Consider the following 12,761-nt stretch of genomic DNA (forward strand, 5'->3'; position numbering starts at 1 on the left):
AGCCTACCAGGCTCCTCCTCCATGGGATTTTCTAGGCAAAAGTTCTGGAGTGGGGTGCCATTGCCTTCTCCGATAAATGCTACTGTACAAAACTTGAATGGCCACAGATCTTCTGTTCTCTTCTTTTTCAAATAAAATCCCATTAAAATCTGTATAAAACCCTCAGCTAGAACTACTAAGCCCTCATTAGTAACAGATGGGACAGTCTCAGGCTATAAAATGAAGATAGGTAATATCCAAAAGCCTGCAATGTGGGAAAGCTGGGTTCGATCCCTCAGTTGGGAAGATGCCCTGGAGAAGGGAACGGCTACCTACTCCAGTATTCTTGCCTGGAGAATTCCACGGATTGTATAGTTCATGGGGTCACAAAGAGTTGGACACGACTAAGTGACTTTCACTTTCACTTTCACTATCCAAAAAAGGTCATCTCCAGATGCAATTTTGGGTCTTTCTAGACCCAGTTTCTTTTGGTTACAGAAAAATGTAAGTGAGATTTTCCTTCCATACTTATTCCAGAGATCACCTTGGATGCAAAGAGTCAAACTTTGATGAATATTGTAATTTACATTGTAATTTTTGTGCCTTAAAAATATGCATTGCTCATCTACCACGGGCACTAAGATTTCATGATCATTATTTTGAATATATTAGCATAGCATTATATTACATATGATAAGTTCAGCGTACTTTTTTGTGTGAACCTATCACTTTAGTTCGAATGATGAATCAGTCTCCTCCCATCATTGGAGACTCTTTCTGGCACCGTTAATGAGGGAAGCAAGCTTCTTAAATGATTAATGCCTTCTTACATGCACAGCTGTGGTGACCTCTGAGAGGATGTGTGTGTGCTCAGTTGCTAAGTCTTGTCTGACTCTTTGTGACCCCATGGACTTGTAGCCTGCCAGGCTCCTCTGTACATGGGATTTTCCAGGCAAGAATACTGGAGTGGGTTGCCATTTCCTCCTCCAGGGCATCTCCTTTTTTAAGACTCCCTACTCAGAACAAAGTACAGATGAAGTTATTAAGTAGCCTCAGAATTGTAGTGATTCTTCTTGGTTCATAGATTCTGACTGATGATGTCATGACACAGAAGAAAATGCAAAAGAGGCAGCCTATAATCAGCTTCCTGTGAGTGTTACACTTGAGGCAACTGGCCTGAGACCAGCTGCATTTTGGCCATGGCTTTGCAGAGCACTCTAGAAGCAGTGTGGCTGGGTCTCCTCCTCAGCTCTCTCTGGAAGGGTGGGTAAGCCTTTTCAGCATCTGGTCTTGGAAAAATATATGTCTTTGTTTTAAAATTTGTTTTCAATTTCAAAGTCACAACATTCTTTTTTGTTTGTTTGTTTGTTTCCTGTAGTTGCAGAGAGCAAAGAGCAAGTATTTCAGTCTCCCACTGTGGTCTCTTCGGAGGGAGCTGTGGCAGAAATTTCCTGTAATCACTCTGTATCCAATGTTTATGACTTCCTCTGGTACCTTCACTTCCCAGGATTTGCACCAAGACTCCTCATTAAGGGCCCAAAGCCTTCTCAACAGGGACGCTACAACATGACATATGAGAGTTTGTCTTCATCACTGCTCATCCTCCAGGTGCAGCCGACAGATGCGGGGGTTTACTATTGTGCTCTGAGGTACACAGAAGCAGGGCATCCATGAAGAGCTGAACAGAAACAAGGAGAGGTCACAGCATTTGCAGGTGTGGAAGAAAGACGAACAATAATTGCTTCCCCTCCTACTCCCAATTCAGCATTCCCCCAAGCTTTTCCATTTGCATTGTCAGGAAAAACATTTGAGTCCAAACACTATATACAATGGGCTTCCCTTGTAGCCCAGCTTGTAATGACCCTGCAATGCAGGAGACCCCCGTTAGATTCCTGGGTCAGAAAAATTCCCTGAAGAAGGGTTAGGGTACCCACTCCAGTATTCTTGGGCTTCCCTGGTGACTCAGATGGCAAAAATCTCCCTGCAATGCAGGAGACCTGGGTTCCGTCCCTGGGTTGGTAAGATTCCCTGGAGCAGAACACCAGTATTCTTGCCTGGAGAATCCTCATGGACAGAGGTGCCTGGAGGGTTACAGTCCATGGGGTCGCAAAGAGTTGGACATGACTGAGTAAATAAGCACAGCACAGCACAGCACCATATATACTAAAAGTACACAGGGAAATAAGTTTTTATGGAGTGTTTCAATAATGGTTCTGTGAATTCATGTTTAAAATTTTCTTTTGGATAACTGAAACACTTTTGATCTCTTTCTTTTTGAAATATGCCTCGAGTATTTTTGCTTTCCATTGTAAAATGGCTGATTCTTTACCACTGCACCACCTGTGTCTTAAAAATAATTCCCGCAAAGAGAATGAAGCTGGCTGATAATATTTAAATGAAAATGCAGAAAGCAAGAAGAAAATAGCAGAGAGGAAGAATCATGTCCACTCTGCTATTTTCTTCTTGCTTTCTGCACTTTAAATATTATCTGCCAACTTCACTCTGTTTGTGGGAATTTTTTAAAGACACAATTGGCTCAGTGGTAAAGAATCTGCCTGCCATTGCAGGACATGTGGGTTCAATCCCTGGGTCAGGAAGATCCCTTGGAGTAGGAAATAACAACCTGCGCCAGTATTCTTGCCTGGAAAATTCCATCGACAGAGGAGCCTTGAGGCCTATAGTCCATGGAGTTATACACACATTTTGTAAAGTGTACTTTAGTTAACATTTGATAGTATAATTAGCTGAAAGGGAACAAATGAGTGAATAGCTACTACCAAAAGCCTTGAGTTTGAAACCTTAATCCTTCTCTCAGGATATTTTACTTATTATAATTTGATATATACACTAAGTGAGGATGCCAGTGTCAATTAGTATATGAAATATTAGTAAAATTCAATCTTATTCCAAATTTTTACACTTAAAAAACATACCGTATAAGTTGTAATATATTCTTCCCATATGTTTGTTAAATTATCTTTGTCTTTATACCCAGATCTTTCCTTCCCACTTTAGAGACTAAAGTCCTAGGACAGATCTGTGATTTTCTTTTTTTTTTTTTACCAGAAGTCTCTGGAGTTTTGTTAAAAAGAGTAGATTTTTTTCTCCCCTGCATTCCAGAGTAACGGAATCATAGTTTGCAGGGATGGGACCCAGAAGTCTGTATTTTCTATAAATGTCTCTCTGGAAATTCTATTGCTCATCGAAGTTTGATGTGAGAATCTCAGATTCAGGAGCCCGGATCTTGAGGCTTTAACCACTATTCTCTACTTTTGTGTGCGTGCTAAGTTGCTTCAGTTGACTCTTTGCGACCCTTAGGACCGTACCCTGCCAGGCTCTTCTGTCCATGGGATTCTCCAGGCAAGAATACTGGAGAGGGTTGCCATGCCCTTCTCCAGGGGATCTTCCTGACACAGGGATCAAACCTGTGTCTCTTATGTCTCCTGCATTGGCCGGTGAGTTCTTTACCACTAGCGCCACCTGAGAAGCCCATTCTCTGCTTTTCAGTTCAGTTCAGTTCAGTCATTCAGTCGTGTCTGACTTTTTGCAATCCCATGAACTGCAGCACGCCAGGCCTCCCTGTCCATCACCAACTGCTGGAGTCTACCCAAACCCATGTCCATTGAGTCGGTGATGCCATCCAACCATCTCATCCTCTGTTGTTCCCTTCTCCTGCCTTCAATCTTTCCCAGCATCAGGGTCTTTTCAAATGGGTCAGCTCTTCGCAGCAGGTGGCCAAAGTATTGGAGTTTCAGCTTCAACATCAGTCTTTCCAATGAACACCCAGGCATGGTCTCCTTTTGGATGGACTGGTTAGATCTCCTTGCAGTCCAAGGGACTCTCAAGAGTCTTCTCCAACACCACAGTTCAAAAACATCAATTCTTCGGCACTCAGCTTTCTTTATAGTCCAACTCTCATATCCATACATGACCATTGGAAAAACCATAGCCTTGACTAGACGGACCTTTGTTGACAAAGTAATGTCTCTGTTTTTTAATATGCTCTCTAGGCTAGTCATAACTTTCCTTCAAAGTAGTAAGCATCTTTTAATTTCATGTTGCAATCTCCATCTGTAGTGATTTTGGAGCCCAGAAAAATAAAGTCAGCCACTGTTTCCACATCTATTTGCCATGAAATGATGGGACTGGTTGCCATGATCTTATTTTTTGAATGTTGAGCTTTAAGCCAATTTTTTCACTCCTCTTTCACCTTCATCAAGAGGCTCTTTAGTTCTTCTTCACTTTCTGCCATAAGGGTGGTGTCATCTGCATATCTGAGGTCATTGATAATTCTCCCAGATCTTGATCCCAGCTTGTGCTTCCTCCAGCCCTGTGTTTCTCATGATGTACTCTGCATATAAGTTAAATAAGCAGGGTGACAATATACAGCCTTGATGTACTCCTTTTCCTATTTGGAACCAGTCTGTTCCATGTCCAGTTCTAACTGTTGCTTCCTGACCTGCATACAGATTTCTCAAGAGACAGGTCAGGTGGTCTGGTATTCCCATCTTTTCAGAATTTTCTCTGTTTTTAGTAACATCCAAATTGTATAGACATATAAATTGATGTATGTTTGTGCCACTCCTTTAGGCATATTCTATTTTGGATGATTGTTTGCTTAAAACTGTGTTAATCTCGCCTTTTCAGCAAATGAAATATCTGAGTATGAGCCACGTGTGCGTCTTCTCCATGAGTTCCACACGTGTGCTCTTGCTGCTCCACAAACAGGGAATAAACACATGGCCCCTCGTTGCTTTGGCAAGCAAGAAGAGACAGAGAATTCCTTTCGTTCATATAAGAAGTTGTTTTCAGTTCATTGAGGAGTGACATATTGAAAACCCTACCTTTTATGTTGGTGTTTTGATTCTATTGTTTAAAATGTCAAGAACTAGTCTTCTTCTTTTTTTTTTCTAATTTAATTTTATTTTTAAACTTTACAATATTATATTGGTTTTGCCAAATATCAAAATAAATCCGCCACAGGTATACATGTGTTCCCCATCCTGAACCCTCCTCCTCCCCATACCATCCCTCTGTGTCGTCCCAGTGCACCAGCCCCAAGCATCCAGTATCGTGCATCGAACCTGGACTGGCGACTCGTTTTATACATGATATTATACATGTTTCAATGCCATTCTCCCAAATCTCCCCACCCTCTCCCTCTCCAACAGAGTCCATAAGACTGTTCTATGCATCAGTGTCTCTTTTGCTGTCTTGTATACAGGATTATTGTTACCATCTTTCTAAATTCCATATATATGCGTTAGTATACTGTATTGGTGTTTTTCTTTCTGGCTTACTTCACTCTGTATAATAAGCTCCAGTTTCATCCACCTCATTAGAACTGATTCAAATGTATTCTTTTTAATGGCCGAGTAATACTCCATTGTGTATATGTACCACAGCTTCCTTATCCATTCATCTGCTGATGGACATCTAGGTTGCTTCCATGTCCTGGCTATTATAAACAGTGCTGCGATGAACATTGGGGTACACGTGTCTCTTTCCCTTCTGGTTTCCTCAGTGTGTATGCCCAGCAGTGGGATTGCTGGATCGTAAGGCAGTTCTATTTCCAGTTTTTTAAGGAATCTCCACACTGTTCTCCATAGTGGCTGTACTAGTTTGCATTCCCACCAACAGTGTAAGAGGGTTCCCTTTTCTCCACATCCTCTCCAGCATTTATTGCTTGTAGACTTTTGGATCGCAGCCATTCTGACTGGCATGAAATGGTACCTCATTGTGGTTTTGATTTGCATTTCTCTGATAATGAGTGATGTTGAGCATCTTTTCGTGTGTTTGTTAGCCATCTGTATGTCTTCTTTGGGGAAATGTCTATTTAGTTCTTTGGCCCATTTTTTGATTGGCTCATTTATTTTTCTGGAATTGAGCTGTAGGAGTTGCTTGTATATATTTTTTTAAAGTTTACTTGTTTATTCATAAATTTTTTCTTGGGTTTAGAAAAAGAGAAAGGGGAGAATAAAATAACTCCATGAATTTTAAATTGTGGGTAGAAGTCTTTATAAAACTTAAATAGGCATAGGTATTAAGTGGTTGACTCTACTCACTGCAGGCAATTACACTAGTGTTCAAAATACTTGCAGCCTCTCTCTTTATACCCCCTAAAGGAGGCTGTATATTCCCAGCCTGTTTTTTTTTTTTTTCCCTCCTCCTTCCTCCCTCCCCATACCATCCCTCTGGGTCGTCCCAGTACACCAGCCCCAAGCATCCAGCATCGTGCATTGAACCTGAACTGGCAGTGTATTTTTGAGATTAGTTGTTTGTCAGTTGCTTCATTTGCTATTATTTTCTCCCATTCTGAAGGGTGTCTTTTCACCTTGCTTATAGTTTCCTTTGTTGTGCAGAAGCCTTTAAGTTTAATTAGGTCCCATTTGCTTATTTTTGCTTTTATTTCCAATATTCTAGGAGGTGGGTCATAGAGGATCCTGCTGTGATGTATGTCGGAGAGTGTTTTGCCTATGTTCTCCTCTAGGAGTTTTATAGTTTCTGGTCTTACATTTGACAAAGGAGGCAAGAATATACAATGGATTAAAGACAATCTCTTTAACAAGTGGTGCTGGGAAAACTGGTTAGCCACTTGTAAAAGAATGAAACTAGAACATTTCTAACACCATACACAAAAATAAACTCAAAATGGATTAAAGAACTAGTCTTCTTACCAGATTTTTCAGCTTACATGTAGAACACTAAAGGTGTTCTTACCCAAAGGAGAAGTGGGACATGGATGAAATAAAAGAAGGGGAAAATACAGCTGATGAGAGAGCATTTATGAAGAGAGCTCAGTGACAGCACAGTGTTAAAAGCATCATGAAACTCTCAATTCGATGATGACTTGTGAAACATTCACAGGAGAGTAAAATGCCCTGTACTCCAAAATCCTGGAAGTATGTACATATATAGAAATTTCCATTTTTTTTCTGAGATTTACTTCTCATAAAAAAATTCCTGGTTGAGAACGCTATTCTAAGGCTCCTGAGACTAAAGATGCCCAACAGGGCTGAGACTAAATATGGAGAGTCCAATGCAGTGGGTGTAGAGCTGTCCAAGGTGTCCCTAGATTGATCTGTTCTGCCTGCTGCTGGTCATAACCACATTGCTGCTAAGGTTTTCTTGGGGTCAGTAGCTCATTCAGTTCTTTCAATGTCTGAGGATCTCCTAGAAGCAATGATCTAGGGGCTGCTTTGATTAAGTGGCACATACATATGAAGTCAGTATTTGGTATACACCCAGTTAAAAGATTGCCTCTAAAGGTAAGTGGCACATAAGAATATGATTCTGTAACTTTATTAGGATAATGGAATTACTTTCCAATATTGTAAGGTATTTTAAAAAAGTAAACGATCAAAATTGAAATTCTCAATGTGATTTATTCTTTTACAGTCAGAAAAGTATGGGTTAAAATCTTTGTTCTGTTTCTTTAAGGATGGCTTGAATAATCAAATATTCCTGAACTCCTAATATTTCATCTCTAAAATATTAGGAGGAAAAATAAGTCAAGAAATGTAATGGGCTTAACATTATGCTCACAATAGACATTTGATGAATAATACTCTCATCAATCTCATAAAGCACATAAGAAGGATAGCTAGTGAGTCTATTTTGTTTAAATCTGAAAGCTTAGTTGATGCCCTAGGAATCCTTTGGACGTGTAGCCTCTTAAAATTTTAGTTCATTTGTGACTCTTGGAATTGATTATTAAATAATTTAAGGTAAGCACAGTGAGTCACTTGCAGTATCTAGGCATAGTTCTACATGCTTTGCATGCTGTATCTGTATAGGAGAGGAGAAGTAGAGATTAGGCAACTACCCTGAAACTTTAGTTATGGCACCAAAGTCTATATTGGACTATGGTTTTGACTTTTTTATCTTGATATATCAATCAAAGTGCTGTATAGATATGTCTGAGCAGACATTTAGGATAAACCCACATTTTGTCTGATTGATCAGATCAGATCAGTCGCTCAGTCGTGTCTGACTCTTTGCGACCCCATGAATCTCAGCACGCCAGGCGTTTCAGCTTTAGCATCATTCCTTCCAAAGAAATCCCAGGGCTGATCTCCTTCAGAATGGACTGGTTGGATCTCCTTGCAGTCCAAGGGACACTCAAGAGTCTTCTCCAACACCACAGTTCAAAAGCATCAATTCTTCAGCGCTCAGATTCTTCACAGTCCAACTCTCACATCCATACATGACCACTGGAAAAACCATAGCCTTGACTAGACGGACCTTTGTTGGCAAAGTAATGTCTCTGGTTTTGAATATGCTGTCTAGGTTGGTCATAACTTTCCTTCCAAGGAGTAATCATCTTTTAATTTCATGGCTGCAGTCACCATCTGCAGTGATTTTGGAGCCCAGAAGAATAAAGTCTGACACTGTTTCCACTGTTTCCCCATCTATTTCCCAAGAAGTGATGGGACCGGATGCTATAATCTTCGTTTTCTGAATGTTGAGCTTTAAGCCAACATTTTCACTCTCCCTCTTTCACTTTCATCAAGAGGGTTTTGAGTTGCTCTTCACTTTCTGCCATAAGGGTGGTGTCATCTGCATATCTGAGGTTATAGGGGAACCCTAAATCCAATTTCAGGGGACTGGATATTCTCTGTTCTCTCCAAGTATATGCTCCATCCTGCTCTACACCCAGGAGGCTGACTTCTATGCACTTGTCTTTTCTGCTGCTAGTTGGGTTTGGCCCAGTGGGAGCCACTGGCAAGAAAGAGTGGTCAGCCTGTTTGTATTCTGCGATCTTTCCTTTCCTGTGCTGAAATCCACAGGTCCTGTGGATCCACCTCAGTTACAGGTCTCCCAGGCTGGGATCATTTCTTCCTCCTCTGTCCCTTCAAGCCTAGGACTGGTGAAGCCTTTTTACTGTTGTTGGTGCCAGGGTGCTTTACCTTGTCTTGGAGATTTCCCCTAATCCTGCACATGTATTTAAAAATCTTCCTTTCTTTAAGCTTTTCCCAATCATTCCTCTGGAGATGACTGCCAGTACCTTTTAAGATACAACACTAACACTTAAGCTCTAGACAGAAAGAGAAGAAATTTATTCTATTTTCCCATTAATCATAAGCCTCTTTGGGACTTGAAGATTATTATTTAAAGATAACTTACATATTTCAAAGAAAGACATTATAATAGGGTCAAGGTTTCAGTTAGTTAAGTATGAAATCCTTAGCAAAGCTTTGAGAAATAGCTATGTTCCACATTTTTTTCTGATTGAAAGCAAAGAGATTTTCTATCCTCTTTCTAAATTGTGTGGTTTCTTTGGATATTACTTAAAGGCAAAATAAGGAAAATCAGAGAAACAACTTCTTTATACTGATACTTGCTTATTTTCTTTAAGTCCGACTCTATTGAATAATCACTCTGCTGCTACTGTGGCATTGTTTTAGCATAAAACTTTAGCCTGTCTTCCCCTTAAAATGAACTCTTTGTCATCATCATAATACCCCAAGCTTAGGTAATCATCAACTTTTAATCCATGTGTATTTCATCTGAAGTCTGTTTGAAGTAGCCTCTCTATGTGGAAAATTTCTATTTTTGCAAACCTTCATTGAAGTTTTTTAGCTGTAAAACCTACTGTGACAAATATTTATAACAAGTTTATAACACCATCCCTTCTTTTTTTCTCTCTAAAAATGTTTAAAGAGAAGGTTCAGGTTCTTCTTGTATGACGATTTAAATATCATAGATATGGGTCCCATCAGACCCTACCAAGAGAAAAACTCAAGTTACATTGTGGTCAAACAGATTTAACTGGAAGTCGGCTCTAAATTATTTCTAAAGAGACTAATAAGCTCATTCTTACCAGTCGTCTTCTCTTGCCTTACTCTTCCCTTAGTTTGTTTTTTTCTTTTCTCTCACTTTTCTTTCTCTCTCCATTCAATGCTATGCTTTCCTTCCTTTTTTTCCTGTTTTCCCCATCCTACCAAAATATGCTTTTCCCTGTATTATCTTGAGAGAGCATAAACCATTTAAACCACTGAGGATGAATTTTTTCCCACTTTGGTTCACATAGCCCTAATTCTTGCCCTTGAACACCAATGGAAAATGTAGACATCCAGAGGACCCGTCCTGTGATAAGACCTGGAAGCCCCAGGCGTGTGTGTGGGTGTGTGTGTGTGTGCGCTCGCGCGCTCAGCCGTGTCTGACTCTTTGTGACGCCATGGACTGTAACCTGCCAGGCTCCTCTGTCCATGGAATTTTCCAGGCAAGAATACTGGAATGGCTTGTCATTTCCTCCTCCATAGGATCTTCCTGACACAAGATGGAACCTGAGTCTCCTGCATTGGCAGGTGGATTCCTTACCGCTGAGTCACCAGTTAAGCGGCTCAGCTACTAGAGTAGAAAGTCTCCTGATTCTAAGTGGGCTCTAGGGGGCGCTGCACTGTGAGCTTTATCTTCAGCGCAGGAGGTGCTGCAGTCTTGCTTCTCACGGAGGACTGAGGGAAGAGCTTGCTCTACTGAGAGAAGATACAGGTGCCAGGAAGCACCAGGGGGCATTTGTAAAACCCTGTGCTCGTGGAGAACATAGTCTCTAGGGGTGGTGCCATATCTCCAGCAAAGGTGAGCTGCAAAGGAGCCCCCATCCAGCCTAGCTTGAGCCATGGCCTCTGCACACATCTGGACACTTGGGATTCTGTTTACACTCAGTGAGTGATATTCCCTTCCCGTTTTGCACTTGTATTACCCGCTTACGTTCTTTTTCAGAAGCTTCACTGATGTGCGTTACTTTACAGGTGGACTGAGAGCTCAGTCGGTGACTCAGCCAGAAGCTGAGGTCCGTGTCGCAGAAGGGGATCCAGTGACTGTGAAGTGCACCTATTCAGTTTTGGGGAGCCCTTATCTTTTTTGGTATGTCCAGCATCGCAATCAAGGTCTCCAGTTCCTTCTGAAATACATCAGAGGGGACACCTTGGTTAAAGGCAACTATGGCTTTGAGGCTGAATTTAACAAGAGCCAAACTTCTTTCCACCTGAAGAAACCATCTGTTCTAGGGAGTGACTCTGCCTTGTACTTCTGTGCTGTGAGCGACACAGTGGTGGGGGCCGCAGGGAGAGCTGAATACAAACCGCTGAGCACAGAAAACCATGCTCCTGAAGTCTTAGTGTCCCTCCACAAGGTGGCGGTGTGGCTCTAGGATTTGTCCTTCATTATAAGTTTTTTTTTTTTTTTTTTTGGTAAAGCCACAAATTTGTTCATTTGACAAGCATATATTGAAATAAATCCTGTGTGCCTGATATTCTGCTGAGCACTGATCGTAAAGAGGTGAAAGAAACCATCCTTGATCTGCAGATGCCAGGTGTGATCCCAAACATTTGTGAACCCCTTGAATTCTCACAATTCTTCTCATGAGCTTCACTTTGCCGTTGAAGGCATTCAAGCTCAGAGAATTTATGTATCTTACTGAAGTCACAGAACTGCTCAACAGTAAATTGAAACCCAGGCAGCCTGCCTCTCAGGCGTGTAGTCTAACTACTCCACTTTTCCTCAGCGTATAGGCTGCTCCAGGCATGAGACAGATTTCAACAGTGGTGTAGCCCTCATTCCCAAAATAGTCCCTGTTAATAAAAACTGTTGGTTGTAGGAATGAAAAGTAAACTGATAACTCAAAACAGTTTGGTAAGTGCTCAGACAGAGAAGTGCATAAAATGCTATGTGACAAAAGGAAGTAGAGGTAATTTGACTCTGAAGGAAGAAGAGAGGAAGCAAGTGAGCATAATGTGAGGAAGATTCAAAACAGTGGAGGATTTAAGTATGATATATAAACATGTAGGCCGATTACAGGTCCTGTGCTCACATCTTCTTCCCTATATCCTTGTGAAGGACTGGACTCAATGTCTCTCTTTTTCCCTCTTTTCAACTTAGAACCTCCCAGGAAGGGCTCTGGTTGACTCAGTGTGAGCCAGATGCTGTTCCCTGGACAACTTGTGGTGGCTATTAGGGCTAGCCCAGCTTTGCTCTACATTTGACCAATTAATTAGTGATGTCTGGGGGATGATTGTGCAAGAAATTAGCAGCTCCATTTTGAACCATACGATTCAAAGGAGTATATCCCAAAATAAATTAATTTTTATGTAGAGACTTACATTTCTTTATTTTTTCCAAATGGATCGACATTCATAAGAACACTACTTATTTATTGAAAACGTCACACTTGCTCCATTGACTTGGGATACTGCATTTATAGTATACTAAATTCCTATATATACCCGAATCTATTTTTGGATTCTATTTTTGATGGGGATACCTTAGCCCAACATGATTACAATCCCTGCAAAGAGACATTCATCGACCACCCCTTGGACTTGGGTTGTGTATACACTGGTGGAATATATACATCAGGGAAGAAGGTCCTTGCAAGAAGCACATGTAAACCTTAAAAGTGGATCTGGGGAATCCTTGTGTGCAGGGAATCCTGGGATCTGAGTAACCAGAGCAAGATCTAGAAGAGATATATCCTTGACTCAGTGGGCTTCTCAGATGCAGTGATGTGGGAGGATGGCTAAGGAAGAGCCTTTTATAATGGAGGACTAGGGAAGGGACATTGTGTGCTCAGGTCTATATTCCCCCCATTTACTGAGGTGGTGGCTGCTGCTGCTGCTGCTGCTAAGTCGCTTCAGTCATGTCTGACTCTGCGTGACCCCATGGACTGCAGCCTTTCCGGGTCCTCCATCTGTGGGATTCTCCAGGCAAGAGTACTGGAGTGGGTTGCCATTACCTTCTCCGACTGAGGTGGCTAGGAGGGCGCAAGTAAGTTGCATTAG

General features: G+C 41.3%; 2 long non-coding RNA genes across 2 annotated transcripts; both read left to right on the forward strand.

Annotated features, from left to right (window-relative positions):
- The first annotated feature begins 320 nt into the window (after nt 1-320).
- Nucleotides 321-1,486, forward strand: LOC147365034 (uncharacterized). The gene is made up of 2 exons (XR_015135116.1): nt 321-1,242; nt 1,358-1,486. It is a non-coding gene; the product is annotated as an uncharacterized LOC147365034 (long non-coding RNA).
- An 8,697-nt stretch (nt 1,487-10,183) lies between these two features.
- LOC147365035 (uncharacterized) lies at nt 10,184-11,234 on the forward strand. Its single transcript, XR_015135117.1, has 2 exons — nt 10,184-10,646; nt 10,734-11,234. It is a non-coding gene; the product is annotated as an uncharacterized LOC147365035 (long non-coding RNA).
- Nucleotides 11,235-12,761: the final 1,527 nt, after the last annotated feature.

This window comes from Bos grunniens, chromosome 10 (genome assembly GCF_055505025.1).
Source record: "Bos grunniens cultivar Pamir isolate PY7600 chromosome 10, Bosgru_T2T1.0, whole genome shotgun sequence".
Taxonomy (NCBI): domain Eukaryota; kingdom Metazoa; phylum Chordata; class Mammalia; order Artiodactyla; family Bovidae; genus Bos; species Bos grunniens.